Raw genomic sequence first — 16,772 nt, forward strand, 5'->3', positions numbered from 1 at the left:
AGCACAGTATGTGGCGGCCCCCCAACGGTCTGAGGGACAGTGAACTGGCCCCCTGTGTAAAAAGTTTGGGAACGCCTGGTTTATTTGGTATTTACTGTATTCTCCACTCTACCTCTGATTCACAAATTATTAAAAATCTAACACCCATATTCTGTAAAAAGACGGGAAATAAATAGCAATAGTTTAAAAAATAAATTCGCTTTAAGCCATAGCTCTTTCCATCAGGGACCCTAGATCACAGCCCTGCTATATTAGTACTTATTTTTGAAATGTAGGTGAGCTTTCCATTCTGGTTCTGGTAAATTGGAGAAACAAGTAAGTAGAATTCACATTTCTTGCTGCTTTGGATCTAAAGACTGCTGTTAGTGATACTCAGAGCTCTTTGGGGAGCTGCCTCCAGAGTTAGCAGTTTCCTGGGTGAGCTTCAAATAACAGAACAGCCAGCCAGCCCATCACAAAGGCACCAGGCCTTTAGCCCAGGGGTGCTTATTAAAAAGTCCAGGTTAGGACATCGTATATGTTAGAACTGGTAGAATGGATGATATAAACTAAGTAACTGAATTAAAGATTGTGAATCCTTTCTGTTTGACTCCAAATGTCATATCTCTTCCACTAAAATTGTTATTCCTTCAGAGTTACAGCATGTTATTTGTAAAAACTGCTAATTTGAAATTGTGCTTTGTTACAGTGAGTCTACACACAGGTTAGCAAGGCATTATTAAAAAGGGACACAAATTCTGTGGCTCCATGCCTCCAGATTCTGCCTGACTGATACTTCACCACCACTGCCCAAAGGCAAAACACAAGGCCATTCAAAAATAGCTTTTTACTTTCTCCCTTACCTCTAGCGGTGGGTTTATCTGGGGCTGAGGAGCCTTAAGGTAAAGTCACCCTTGGGCAGCATTTTCTTGTTAAGCAGTGATTCTCAACCCTTATTGCTTATGGAACTTAGTGGGGAATTTTAAAAACTGCAGATACCTGAGTATATTTCTGAAATAATTAAATCATAATCTCTGGGGAGAGAGTGGCATTTTTTTTAATAAGTTTTCAAACAGATACTCACGTGCAGCTAGGTTAAGACCCACCTCACTGACAGGAACTGGTTTATGTGAACTTGATGCCAATAAAAACAGGCATGCTTGTTTATTTCAGTCTATTACCTTGCCATTTCCACCATTTTTCTCTTTTATTAATGATAAGGCAATTTGATTTTCATCAACTACAACTACCACCACCAACACCATCATCATATGTTAAGCTCCAGTGATGCAACTAGGTATTAATATATATGTCAAGAGAAAGTAACTCTTCAAGAATGGTATTACAAGAACCCCCAATCATGAGGAAATTGAAACTCAGAGAAGTAATGATCTCACAGCTGCTGTGCAATGGATTAGAGACCTCAGAGCCTGGACTCCCCCGAGTACTCTCCTTAGCAGTTGTAGGTTCCTTTGAGGCTGGGGACCTACCTCAGCAGTTGTTGGATATCCCTTAGCCTTATACTGCTCGGAAACATTTCAAGATACTCTTGTATTTTTTATTCATCTGGATAGAAGGTACTGTTCTTCCACCTAGTTCTCCTTCAATCATGCCAATTCCACTGCTTATATCCTCACCCATTTCCTATCTCCCATCTCTTTCAAGCAGCTAGAATGCTTTCTACTTCATTCCAAGAGTGCCCTCTTTAACACTAGCCCCATACTTTTGATTTTATTTCTGTATTTTTCAGTCTTGCACCTACCTCCTGACACGTGGTGATAACCCTGAAGTTATCTCATGGCCAATCATCAGTGATTTTGATTCCTTGCATGAAACCACAGTACAGACATTAGAGTCAGAGATACCTGTTTCAGACCTGATTCTACTGTTTACGGGTGAAGCATCCTTGAGATCTACTCAAGATCTCTGAGCCTGTGCCCTTTCTAGTAAAACCGATCTGTAAAATGGATCACAATACCTACTTTTCTGGAGATATATGCATAAGTTTCCTAGTATATGGCCTGATTCATAGACTCTAGGTAAGTATGTATTTTTTTTTCTCTATTTATGACCTCTTACATCTCTGTATGAGAAGTCATACTTAACCATCACAATGATTGCTGCTAAGTTGTTGCATTGCCACTGACATTTGTCTAGTGATCACTTACTTCCCCAGAGGAGCTTTAAATTCAATTTTAAAAAATACAGTGCTTGCAGACCCAAGCATTATGTCTGTCCAGCAAACGGCTGGGGCAGTGTGGACAAGAGAACTTGCATATTAAGGCAGCTGGTGGGGTTTCGTGTTGAATGCAATTTTAGATTATTGGCTGAGAAATACTCCTAGTGTGCCTCCTTTGATATTGCCTTCTTTAGATACTACCAATCAGCAAATAAACCAGACTCTCCTGAGAAATACTTCATTATTTTTCCGTACATTGTCCCTGTGACCACATTTCTGGCTGTGTTTACTTGCTAGGGGTCTTTCTGTAATTGGATTCAAACAGTTCAGCAAACATACTAGTCCCCATGCACACACAAGCCTGATCTCTAAGTAACCAGTGTGACTCTTCGATGGATATATGGCCAGGAGATTTACTCATACTGAAGAAATTAAATCCCCCATAATTATTTTTCTATATTTTCTGGAGAGCAAAAAAGCAAAACAATTCGCATGTTGCTAAAATCTAGCTTGTAATCTTCAGGTCTAAGAAGCACATACAGCAACAATGCACTATGAGTAAAAATGAGAATTTTTTCTAAGGGGGATTATTTTAATGAGGGCTGCTTCCCTGGGGAGATGCTGAAATTCCAGGTTGCAGAATTCAGCTCTCCTTCCTAAGGGATGATCTTGATAGACTGTGGAGGGGACACCACAGAGTCCAGGCTCGTTTTTAAATTGGAAAAACTGTATATCATGGCATCAAAGGGATATGAGAGAGATGTTGTCATAAGACATGTGCTGAGAACTGACAGCAGCAGAGATCTTCTTCTTAAGATTCCCTGCCCTAGGGTTTTCTTAAACATAAAGAGAAAAAAAAATAGATGAACAAATATCAATAAGCATTTGATGAATATCCACTGCATCAACTATAGAGAATAAAAAGTTGCAAGTGATTAACCTTTCTAGATCTCAGCTTTAAGTATAAAACGGAAATGATGAACAAGCTCTATTTCAAAATGTTATGTTGAGGGTTTGACAAAATAATGGTTGTAATAGTTGCTGGCACATTATTGCTTCTTAAGTGTAAGCCCCTTCATCCTATTACTTTTGCTTTCAGCACAGTTCCAACAAGTTTTATAATCTAGATGATCAGTGCATAACCCTCCGTCCCCTCAGCTTGATAGAAATACAAAGAAACAGTGTCGTGATACAGAGGAAAAAAGAAATGCTAAAACCCTCTATAATATGTAGATGCACATGCTGAAGATATAGAGCTCCTGAATATTTCATGTAAATGAAAATAAACCGTTATAGTCTGTGCAGACATCACTGTAATGTAATTTATTACAATAACAGATGTTTGCCATGAATGATTCTAGTGAGCAAATCCACGTTTATGACTAGTAAAATGATTACTACTATGTGTTAAGGATCATTATGTATTATTTAATTCTCATACGTATACTTCAAAGTGTATATCATAACCAGTTTATATGTGAAAAAACAGAGGCTCATAGTTGTTAAGAAACTTTTTAAGATCCCAAAGAGATTATCTAGGACAAATTTTAAAGTATTTGGAAAATTTACTTATTGGAAGCTTATTTTTATATCCCAGAAAAAATGAGTTACAAAATATTACACTTTAAAACCAGTTATGTATGAAAATTTTCAGAGGAGAGAGTGAACAAGTTGCCTTCTAAGAAGAGGTCATCAAGGAAATGGGCCTGTGGTTGGAATCTTGGTAGAAGGAGCACGTTAGTTAGGCAAACCTCTGTGGACAATTGCACCAATGTGGAGATATTAGAATCAAGTGGGTTCTGACTTTGAACTGTACAGACCTGGTACTTGGCTCAAACTGTGCTTCCAAATAATAGGTGGTGAATTAATGAATAAATATCCCTCTTATTTTTATTTTGGTACCAAGATGTGTGCTAAGCATTGTGATACTTCAGTAGACCTATACTTCCAATGAGTTATCCTCTTGACTTTATATTTTCATACTTCCAAGCGTCTTAATAAAGTTTACTTCTCTTTCTGCTTGATCTGTCTTCCATCCATGATGACCTGCCATATTTGTTTTGCTAAATTGCCAGCTCTCAGTGAAATTCATAGTCACTGTGCTATAATGGTGTTTTATAAAGTGCTGTTTCTTCCTTAATAGTGGTGTGTTGGAGACAGAATCTCCTTCATTTCTAGGATCTTACTTCTGTTATGGATTCTGCCTGATAAATTCTTCTTTAAATCAGTGAACCAGGGAAATTGTCCCCAAGCCTCAGAAGCTATTAGCAAGGATAAGAAGATACAAGGAATATGGGATTTTAAGACCAATATCAGAGACAGGAGACCTAGTCAGATGTACCAAATTATACAGTCATGTAGACTGCGATTTTCTACAAATGCAACTGAGAAGAATATTCGTTATGTGAAAAAGTATTAATGATATATTAAATGTGAAAGGAGATTAAAAATAGCAAGCACAATCTGATAGTTCTTTTTTCAGGAAAAATATATACAAGTAGAATCTGGGAAGACAATAGAAAATATTAAAAATTATCATCTCTAACAGTGAAACTATGAGTAATTTTTCTCTTAGCTTATCTGAATTTTCTAATTTTTCTGCAATGAATATGACAATTACAACAATGCTAGTAATGACAGCCAACTCTTATTGAGCGCTTGCTACTGAGCTAAGTGCATAGGCTCTGCTCTGGGATTGAACCACATGAGCTTGGATCCTGGGTTCTCTTTTATTAGATGTTTTAAGAAGTAGCCTAGATACCACACATGTATGATCTCACAACAACTCTATGGGGTACATACTGCATCTACCAGTAGCCCATAATGTAATTTTATACATTAAAAAACTGAAGCTTGTAGAGTTGAATAAACTTACCCATGTTCACACAGAATGTGCACATATAAAACACAAAATAAAAGTGAAAGTTATCCTGATAAAGAATGTCAGACTCAATCATATTAATACAATAAAATCTCACAAATGAACTCCTTTCAAGATTATACATACATATATGCATATATTTGTGTGGTGATGTATAGGAGTGATGTATAGGAAGAGGGAGAGAAGGTATCCCCTTGGATTGAATTTGGAAATTGATATGTATGAGGAGAAGAGCAAGAACATTTCATTTTTAAATATTTCACTCAGCAAAGTCATCAATCTTACCTTTTTCTCCTCTGTTTCTGCTATAGTCATCATGTTGTACATCACTTCAACCCAGAAGAGCTACATAGCCACAGGCCTACTTTAGAGTGGGAAGACTGGCTGTTTTCCTACACTTGGCTCCTGGTGAGCCACGTTGGTCATTTAATGTGGTTGCTGACTTGTGGCTTAGTACTAGAGATGATGGCCCACCAGAGGAAGGGAGCATGTGAGAGCCAAGAATATGGGTCAAACATAGGAAGCCAGGAAAGGAAGTTAATGCGTGTGACTAGCATGAGGCTCTGTACTCTTGGTAAAGAGAATCTATAAGTGAGGCCAAACTGTGAGTTGTGAGTAAGAGAGCAAACTTTGTGAATCAATAGTCACTCCCTGAGTAGGTGCTTTTTTGTGACATGACAAGCAAACATGAAGTTCTGTGAGGCTGGGAGGAACAGAATTAAATCAAGCACAAAAGACACTGGGCTTGCAATAGAAGATTGGAGAACAGGGAGCAGTGAAGCTAGAGGAATTAAATCGTTCTCCATTAGGAGGCTATAATAGCTATTGTCCAATTGTGATAGCATTTAACCAGATACTTTATTTTCTCTGGTTTTACTTTCTGACGTCTAATTTATGTTGGGGAATTTGAATTACCCAGTAGGGAAACTAAGGATGTATTTAAAGACCTAGCAAAACATGGGCCTCTCAAAATGAGAAAAGTTCCTTTTGGTAAACGTAATAAAATTTCATAATCAGAAAAATCTTGAAAGAAGCTATTTGGATTGCTGCATGAATATGAATGTTATGATGTTAACTAAAATAATATTTATGTTGAATTATAATTAGTGGAGCTAGTATCTTTTCAGGGTTGAGATTATTGAATTTCTTAATCCAGCCCTGTAAATACCATAGACCGAAAGTCATTTTTATCATCATCATCATCAATATAACCCTAAAATTTGAGCCCTTCCAATGTACAGATAGGCATGGTGCTGACTACATGACAACCATTATCTCACTTAATTCTTAAAACTATCCTAAGAGGCAAACATCATTATCCTGGTATCATAGATGAAGTTAGATGACGCTGAGAGAGGTTAACTGACTTGCCTGAGGTCTCACAGCTGATTGATGATGCAGCTGAGATGCAAATCAATTTATCCTTCCTCAGAGCTTTGCATATTCCATGAGTGAGAAAGGTCATACTGCTAGCAATGTAGGTAGTGGTGACATAAAACGCCCACAGAAGCTGTTAGAAAACCTAAATCATTATCATATCTGTATTTGTTTACAAAGGTCATCTTAGTTTGGATGTTTAATCCAGAATTCCTTGGAGATCTGTCAGTATTGTCAACCTACTTGCTAGATAAATATTTTAGCAATTCCCGCTTGGGGCATGACCTTACTATCAAAATCAGAGAGTTCTGTTTTGTTTTTAAGATTATCCTCCACCATAATGTTGCTACTAGTGCCAACAATGATATAAACTTCTTTGTAGTACTTTTGCAGCCATGTTAAAATGGTCTCTCCCTCCGTCCCTCTCTCCCTCCCTCCCTTCCTTTTCTCTTTCTTTATTGTTTGCTTTCTTGCTTTATTCTTTTTTGTAGTAAAGGACTTTACTTAAAATACAAGGATTTGACTTGGTTCTGGATGGCATCAGTTTTTAAATGGTAATAAATCATATGTTTTGAGGCTGTAAATTTTAGCTATTTGCATTTTGGAATGCATTTCTTCCTGCAGAGCTGTATATATTACAGGCTGCAAATTAACGTATTCTGATTTTATTTGCCAAGTAGATCTAGAGTGGAACAGATTTTACTTTCATAGACATCAGCTTTCTCAGCTGAAATGTCACTTTCTCAAGGAATCCATCCCGAAAACCTCTCTTATATACTCCCGTAGCCTATACAACTTCCATTTCATTCATGCTATCAAGGTTGTAAATTATTATCTGAGGTTATTTATTCAAGGTTGCTCCCATTAGTCTGAAATCACTATCAGGGCAGAGACAATATCTACCTGATACAATGCTGTAAACTGAAGCCTTTTGAATGCAAAGCACTGGATTATAGGAGGTATGCAGTTAATATTTGTTGAATGAATGAATACAATTCTCCATCCCAAATCGTTCTCTGATATTTAGTTCTTAGCCTTATGAATAGACAGGTTTCAAATATTTCCATAGTTTGCTACCTTTGAGAACTGAAAATGTCAAAAAGTGACATTACCTTTGAAAACTAATGGAGACCCTGAGAAAACTTTGTCATATGTCACTTGCATATGGCAAGTGGTTAAACAAACACCTCTATATCTGCTAGTGGGTAAGGATGGCAATTAAGTCATATGAAAGAATTAGCAAAATGCACAGGAGTGTCCCCTGAAACCCCCATACCTGCATGGTCCCTAATGCAGGTCAGACCTCAGAATTTCTAGGATTTATTTCTGGAAAAATATGAGTATTATTGTAATAAAACTGAAATATTTCAGCATTTTGACAATAGCTTTCCTTTATCCTGAGTGCATTTGATTCTAGGTGCTGAGTACATGACAACCATTACCTCGTTTAATTCTTACAATTATCCTAAGAGGTAAACATCATTATCCTCATATCACAGATGAAGTTAGATGAGACTGAGAGAGATTAAGTCACTTGCTGTAGGTCCCATAGCTAATTGATGATGCAGCTACGATGCAAATCAATTTCTCCTTCCTCAGAGCTTTTATGTACTCCATGAGTGTAAAAGGTCATATTGCTAGCAATGTAGGTAGTGATTACATGAAAGACCCATGGAAACTGAAACCCAGGATTGGCATACTCTTAGAAAAAGAAGGTCTTTGAGAGTAACTCTTACTTTAAATATTGATTTAATGAAGGTCCTACAGTTTGTTGCTCTGATAAATTCTGCTTAATATTTGGACATTATGAGGATGTGCCCAGCTTATAGCATATGTGGAAGAATCTCTCCCATTTATATGCAGACCCTATAGTTTGGTAGCAGATACCCCATTCTCTGGCCTACCACCTCTAACACACCACACTCATATATTCCGCTGAGCTTCATTTACTTGAACCCTACCATTCTTTTTGTATTTGTGACAATAATATTCTCAGGTACTTGTAAGCATTAAATGATTTGTCTAGGACCTCATATCCTTAGAATAAATTAATTCCCAGTATGGGTGATATTAGAAATAAAAGAGATCTGAACACTTTGAAGTCATAGAACTGATTTTCAGATAACTGAAATGTAAAACTGAACACAAATTTTATCATCTCTAATATTTTGTTGTTTTTTGGTTTGTCCAGAAACAAAGCTATTTTATTGTGAATACTGCTCTTCTGTAGATTGCTTCATTCTCAGCTAAAGAGGACTTTAAGAAAAAAGCGTAAATAGCTTTTTGCTTTTCTATATTTTAAATGTACCTGGCAACTGTGAAAGTTATTGGGGACGAGAAGTGATTGCTTTAGATTCCTTTTGAAAAGGGGCCAGCTCTTTTCTGGGCCAGTAGAAGCATACAGCAGAGATCAGCAATGTAACAAAAAAGAAACTGTGGACCAAATGCCTAATCAGTCATGGACCAAACCCAGTGGTTGACATGGCCCTAGATCATAGAAGCACATATTTTAGTCAAAGCCTAATTTAAAGCAAAAGCAATTGTAATTTTACTTGTTAAGGAGCTATTTGGAATGCAGATGTTTAACAGCATAGTTTCATTTTCAGAAACACTTCTCTTTGTTTGGTGCTGTCAAAATTTAACAGTGAAATTTCCAAAAGACCTTCCTTTGGAGCAAGGCAGTAGAGGAATCAGTCCTTTCAATTTATCCTTATAGTAGTCTTTGTAAAGCAACAGGGACTTTTCATGTGAACAGCGAAAAGGCAATGGATAGGGGAAGTCATGTGGATGCCTGAAAAGTGGGCTAGAACATGAGTGGTAGGTATAAATGACATCCAGGTGTATAAAACTCCTACTCATCCACTCAACTGAATTCTGCTGGGTCTCATCAAGAGTCTTCATTGTAGCTCTGTAATTGAAACTTACTACTGAATACTCCCTCTTGGAAGGATTTGTTTAACTGTTCTTTAGTTTCTTTTCCACTTCAGATGAGATTGACTTTTATCTTGAATGGTCTGGGTGCTTTCTGGAGCTATAGGGGTCCTGACTGCCATGGCACAGTAACCGTTTCAGTGAAGAAGAATATAGGCATTTTCATCAAGGTCCTCTTTAGGTTGGGTTGACTTTAATTTGCTCCAAGTGGCATGAGGTGCCCTCTCTGATGTGCTGCCTACATAATAGAAAAAGACCAGCTAGTAGATTGGATGCAAATAGGCAGTAAGTTTCCCCACTGCCCTATAGACTTCCTACATGTTAGCTGCTTAAGGAAGGACAATCAATATTGTTGTCTTCCATTGGAATTTGTAGATAAGAGAGGAAAAAATATCAGATAATTGATTTTCAGCTTTTCTTTACTAACAGATGATTATTTAGGAGATTGTGCATAAATTTATGCATAATCCTTGCTGTACAAATTACACCAAAAGAACATATTCTGAGGATGAAATAAATGACCTTTCTGCAGAAAAGAAACTCTTGTTGTTAGTTGTGTGCTAACAATTTGCACCAGGTGAATCCCCTCAGATGTGTTTTTCAGTGTCAGTTCTTGGGCTCCAACTGGGGTGTCTTGGGCCCAACACCAATTTTGCAGAAACCAACTCACAGGTAATTTGCAATTTGTGTTTTATTGGCTTATGAGTAAGATCTAGGATAAATAAGATTTCTTTGAAAGGTCTGACAGAAGGCACTTTGGCACTTGAGTATATAATACCACATTTCATTTAGCCCAGCCAGCCTAAATGAATACTCACTAACAAATTGTGAAAAACTCCACCCCAATGTAGTTGACAACTACATTTCTGCTTGGCCTTCTCACCAACATGGAGATTTTCTAAAATTAGAATTTGTTTCCTACCACCACCCACACCACCCCACATCCCCCCCGGCCAAGTTTGACTCAGAGATTAACATTTAAAGTACTTATATCACCAAAGGAAAGGTGAAAGATTCATTTGTATTACTTTTCTTTTCTTGGTTTTTTTTTTTTTTTCTTTTTTTTTTTCTGAGAGAATTGACATTGTGAAATGGGAAGCCTCAGGACTTGCAGTCAGACTGACCTAAATTTGAATTGCAACTTTGCTATTTAACAACTGCATGACCTTGAGCAATTACTTAGTTTCTCTGAACCTCAATTTCTTTATCCCAGAAATGGGAATAATAACATTGCCTTTCAGGGCTATTACAAGAATTAGTTCTAATTCTGTAAGTTTCTTGGTACATTAATAGTAGATAATCAATAAATGATAACTGCAGCTGCTATGATTGAAGCTGTTCTGCAGCCAGAAGAAATGGAGCATATACATCAATTCAAATCTCTTTCTTGTGGCTGCAAGAAACTGCAGATGCTTCTGAACTTGTACGAGAAAATCTAATTAAGGCAAAAACTTTATTTTCGTTTAAGCCTTTCAAGTTTAGAAAACCACTTCCATCAGACCTCTCAAAATCCTAGTTAATCCTTTCCTTAGAATCTGTAAATAGGAACATAGAAGCCAAATGCAAATTTTATGCTGACACCAAACCTAAAAACCTACGTTCTAGGTTCATTAAATGTACCTCATCTTTCACCCATTTTTTAATGGCAAAGGAAGTGACAAGATGTCATATAATCATAACTAGAAAAGAAATAAGGAGAATGTACTGAGTACAAAAATGGGATGAAATAGTGTAAAACTTTGAGACTGAACACTAAGCTTTGAATTCTGGTTTTAGCAATATTATTTACCAGCGGCTTGACTTTAGACACATTATTTCATGGTAATGAACCTTAGTTTTTTCCCCCTGCCCTGCCTACCATATGGGACTATTGTGAAGATGCAGAGAAAGAGAATGTAACAGTATTTTCAAAAACCAAAGTCTTACACCAAAATGAGATGTCATTTTGCACAGGTTTTCATGTATGGCTCCAGTGTTATGTGGACCTTAATTTATTACTGGTATCACTCCTACTAATGCTGTGACCATGGAAAAACTACGGAATCTTTCTAAACCAGTTTCAATACCTTAAATTGTCATCTCAACCTTTATACGGTTATTGGGATAAAATGAGTACGTATGCTAGGGACACTTTATAAGTAGTCAATATATTGTAGATATGTTGGTGATGGTAGTGATCTTATTTAGCAACTAGCCCAGAAGCAGAATGCCTTGCCCAAAATATAATCTGAGAAAATAAGTTTAGGACCAATATGGAATCCTGACATTCAGTTAAAATCAACTGACCTTTATTGAGTGTCTGTTTGTAAGCACTGCAGAATTTTTAAATGTCAGCCTCTGGAACTTACAATTGAAATAGGGAGAGGGGTGACAATCGACAGGTAGATGGATATATACATAGGTATTATTGAGCATAGTTATGTGCTGGGTACTGTGCTAAGTACATTAGAGAAACTAGCTCATGTTATTTTCACAACAATCCTGTGAGATTGGTGTGAAAGCTTATTTTATAGATGAGGAAAGAGAGGCACAGAAAGATTAGGTGACTTGCCCAAGTTCATAGCTAATAATGGTCAGAGTTGGGTTGAGAACCCAAAAGTTTTACTCTAAAGCTCCTACCTTGTCCATTAAGACCAGGAGAAAATAGGTACATAAATGTATAAAGCTTTATCACATTACGCACAAACATAGAAAACAATGTTTCAGAGAAGACAGTTCCATTAGCTTTCCAATATTTGTGCAACAGTGAAGATGTTCTTGGTCAGGCCAGCATGGTGGCTCACACTTGTAATCCTAGCACTTTGGGAGGCCAAGGTAAGTGGATCACGAGGTCAGGAGTTCAAGACCAGCCTGGCCAACAAGGTGAAACCCTGTGTCTACTAGAAATACAAAATAATAGTGAACTGTGGTGGCAGGTGCCTGTAATCCCAGCTACTCAGGAGGCTGAGGCAGAAGAATTGCTTGAACCCGTGAGGCAGAGGTTGCACTGAGCCAAGCTGGCACCGCTGCACTCCAGCCTGAGTGACAGAGCAAGATTCCATCTCAGAAAAAAATAAAAATAGTAAGAAAACAATGTTCTCAGGCCTTAAATGGGTACTTGTGACTTGTCCAAAATGAGACAACTAGCCTATGGAAGAGTTGAAACTACAGCATGTATCTTAGTCTGTTCTCACACTATTATAAAGAGCTGCCTAAGACTGGGTAATTTATAAAGGAAACAGGTTTCATTGAGTCAGTTCTGCATGGCTAAGGGGGCCTCAGGAAACATGATCATGGCGGAAGGGGAAGCAAACATTCCCTTCGTCACGTAGCAGCAGAAGAAAGGAGTGCTGAGAAAAGGGGGAAAGCCCCTTAAAAAACTCAGATCTTGTGAGAACTCACTATCCCAAGAACAATATGAAAGTAACTGCCTTCATGATTCAGTTACCTCCCCCAGATCCCTCCTACAACATGTAGGGATTATGGGAACTATAATTCAAGATGAAATTTGGGTAGAGACACAGCCAAACTGTATCAGCATATTTTCTAAACCCAAGTCCCCTATTTTCCAGGTTCAATTCAAGTATTTACTGAGAAATACTAATTATATTGTGAAATAATGGGAAAAGGGTGTGAGTTTACAAATAAAGAGTAGTTCTTGCCCTTTAGGAGCTTACAATCTAGCAATAGGAAAGACAGTTTTGCCCACATGTAATAATATAACTCACCTTAATGGGGCAAGTTCAATAGCAAGGGATATCCTGCATGTTGTTGCTGTACATCTCAGTTTCATCACTCAGCACACTTGCTTATTCAAAGTCTTTCTGCCCTGCAAGAATTCTGCCTGGTCTGAAGTTCACTACATTATCATTAGCCTAGTTCTTGGTACAGACTAGGCACTAGGCACTAAATAAATATATGTTGAATAAAATGAATAAATACAAAAAATAATATAAGCACAGAGGAGAAGGTGGTTAATTAAATGTGCTTTGGAAATGTACTGGCTAAAGCAAAGCCAATTAGGCTAAACTTTACCAAAATGTTAGGTCTCTAAGGAGAAGAGATCATTTAGATGAAAGAGGACTTGTAATTATATTAACCCATACCGCTGCCTTTAGGCCAATTTGTAGATGAATTACACTGGCACGTCAGACTCTGGTTTATTTTTAGCCTACAGTTTTTTTTAACCCTTTGATAAATTTAGAAAATATCTATTATAAGTTATGAGAAAAATAAGAACTTGTAAAATTTAAACTGAAGAAAATCTGATTCCATTTTATGATTACATCACAAATTCTGGGTAGGACAGCTGCAAAGGCCAGGTACTCTCCTTTAAGGAGGGCTCAGTGGTACAAGACTCTCCTGTACTAAGAGGAATGTCCATTTATTCCTTCACTGCTTCATTTTGGTTTTACATATTAGACTCTACTATGTGTTTTAGTTACCTTTTTAAAAAGATTTCCTCAGCTTTATGATCCCTTCCTCCCTTTGCCTTCTTCCTTTCATCCTTCCCTCCCTCCCTTCCTTCTTTCCTTTCTTCCTTCTTCAGTTACGACTCATTGCCACAGTGTTATTTTTGCATGTCATTATTCATATATTTTTTCCCTCATAAAACTTACTACAGTGGGCAATAAATAGAACATGCCTATGTCCTTTCTAGGGCCTCCACACTCTCCTACAATATCTTGTCTGCTCTTGGCAACGAGGAAAGAGTCAGAGGCACAAACACTTGGAAACAACACACCAGGATGTTACATGTATTAGTCTCCCAAAAGTCTGATCGAAAACCGTCTCACCATTTAAATCAATACAATTAAGTTAAATTTCAAGATGATTAAGGCTTGGACAAGAGCATATTTATGCCTCATTCACAAAACTCAGGGTTTAGTACTACAGTTCCTGTGTTAAGAACTAAAGAAGTGCCGGGCGCGGTGGCTCAAGCCTGTAATCCCAGCACTTTGGGAGGCCGAGGCGGGTGGATCACGAGGTCAAGAGATCAAGACCATCCTGGTCAACATGGTGAAACCCCGTCTCTACTAAAAATACAAAAAATTAGCTGGGCATGGTGGTGCGTGCCTGTAATCCCAGCTACTCAGGAGGCTGAGGCAGGAGAATTGCCTGAGCCCAGGAGGCGGAGGTTGCGGTGAGCCAAGATCTCGCCATTGCACTCCAGCCTGGGTAACAAGAGCAAAACTCCGTCTCAAAAAAAAAAAAAAAAAAAGAACTAAAGAAGTTAAAAGACAAAAGTATGAAAATAACTATAACTAAAAAATATGTTAATGGACACACAATATGAAAAGATGGAATTTGTAAAACCAGAAACATAAAATGTGTATGTGGGGGGATGAGTAAAATATTTGTAGAATATTTGTATGAGTAGAATATTTGTATGTTTTGAGTAGAATATTTGTATGCAACTGAAGTTATTATCAGCTTAAAACAGATTATTATAACTCAAGATGTCTTATGTAAGGTCCATGGTAACCACAAAAATATAGCTATAGAAAATATGTGGCTGGGCTTGGTGGATCACGCCTGTAATCTCAGCACTTTTGGAGGCTGAGGCAGGTGGATCAGGAGATCAAGTATTTGAGATGAGCCTGACCAACATAGTGAAACCCCGTCTCTACTAAAAACACAAAAAATTAGCCTAGTGTGGTGGTGGGCACCTATAATCCCAGCTACTTGGGAGGTTGAGGCAGGAGAATCACTTGAACTTTGGAAGCGTAGGTTGCAGTGAGCCGCTATCATGCCACTGTGCTCCGGTGACAGTGCAAGACTCCATCTCAAAAAAATAAAAAAATAAAAAAATAAAAAACAAGAAAAAAGATATACAAAAAAAAAATAAGAAAGGAATGGAAGGCAATGACAGAAAAAGAGAGACAAAAAGATACAAAACAGAAAACTATCAACAAAATGGCAGTAATAAGTCCTTCCTTATTCAATGTCTATAATTACTTTAAATGTAAATGGATTAAACTTTCCAATCAAAAGAATAGCTAAGTGGATTTTAAAAATAAGATTTTCGGTTGAGCACGGTGGCTCACAATTGTAATCCCAGCACTTTGGGAGGCCAAGGCAGGCAGATTACTTGAGGTCAGGAGTTCAAGACCAGCCTGGCCAGCATGGTAAAACCCATCTCTACTAAAACTACAAAAATTAGCTGGGCATGGTGGTGTGTGCCTGTAATCCCTGCTACCTGGGAGTCAGAGGTGCAGTTAGCTGAGATCATGCCACTGCACTCCAGCCTGGGTGACAGAGTGAGACTCCATCTCAAAAATAAAAATAAAAAAAGATTCTCATTAACTGTAAGACTTAATTTGACTTAATGACATACATTGGCTGAAAGTCAAAGAATAGAAAAATATATTCCAGGAAAATGGTAACCAAAAAGAAAAATAAAAAAGCAATGGGGGCCATACTTAGACAAAATAAAGCGTAGCTAAAAAATGTCAAAAAACACAAGGAAATTATATAATGATAAGAGTCAATTGAGGAAAATATACCAATCACCTAACATCAGAGCACCCAAATATATAAAACAGACATTGAAAGAATTAAAGAAAAAATAGAGAGCAGGTCAATATTATTAAGGGATCGTAATATTCTTCTTTCAGTAATGTACAGAGTATCCAGACAGATTGATAAACAGAGGACTTGAATGGCATTATAGATGAAATGGACCTAACATATGCAGAACATGCCAGCTAACAGCAGGAGAATGCACATTATTCTGAAGCACATATGGAACATTTTCCAGGACAGATGACATATAAGTTCTCAAGACAAGTCTTAACACATTTATGAAGATTGAAATTATGCCAAGTATATTTTCCAACTACAATGAAATAAAACCAGAAATTAATGGCAGAAGAGAAACTGGAAAATATATACCTATGGAAATTAAACAATTTACTCTTAACCAATAGGTCAAAAAGAAGTCAAAAGGGAAATTAGAAAATGTCTTGAGACACACAAAAATAAGAGCACAACATACCAAAACTTATGGAATACCATAAAAACAGTACTAAAAGGAAAGTTTGTATTAATACACACTTACATTTAAAAGGAAGGAAGCTCTCTAACTACCTAACTCTACGTTTCAAGGAACTGAAAAAAGGAAGACAAATTAAGCACAAAGTTAGCAGAAGGAAGAAAATAACTAGAGAAGAAACAAAAATATTAAAAGAAAAAAAATCAGTGAAATGTTACATTTTTTAAAACATCAACAAAATTGGTAAAGCTTTAGCTAACTACCCATTAAAAAAGAAGACTCAAATAGCTAAATTATTAAAAAATGAAAGAAGTTATATGACTACTGATTATATGGAAATAAAAAGGATTATAAGAGTACTGGTTCAAAAAGAAATAAAAAAATTTAAAAAGACCTAGAAACAATAAGCAGATTAAATTAGTAATCCAAAGCTTCTTCACAGAGGAAAGCCC

General features: G+C 37.1%; 1 protein-coding gene across 16 annotated transcripts in view; it reads left to right on the top strand.

The window, feature by feature from the left end:
• DLG2 (discs large MAGUK scaffold protein 2) overlaps positions 1–16,772 on the top strand; it is a 2,103,224-nt gene that overhangs the window by 1,227,969 nt on the left and 858,483 nt on the right. The window lies entirely within an intron of this gene.

This window comes from Saimiri boliviensis, chromosome 6 (genome assembly GCF_048565385.1).
Source record: "Saimiri boliviensis isolate mSaiBol1 chromosome 6, mSaiBol1.pri, whole genome shotgun sequence".
In the NCBI taxonomy this organism is placed as follows: domain Eukaryota; kingdom Metazoa; phylum Chordata; class Mammalia; order Primates; family Cebidae; genus Saimiri; species Saimiri boliviensis.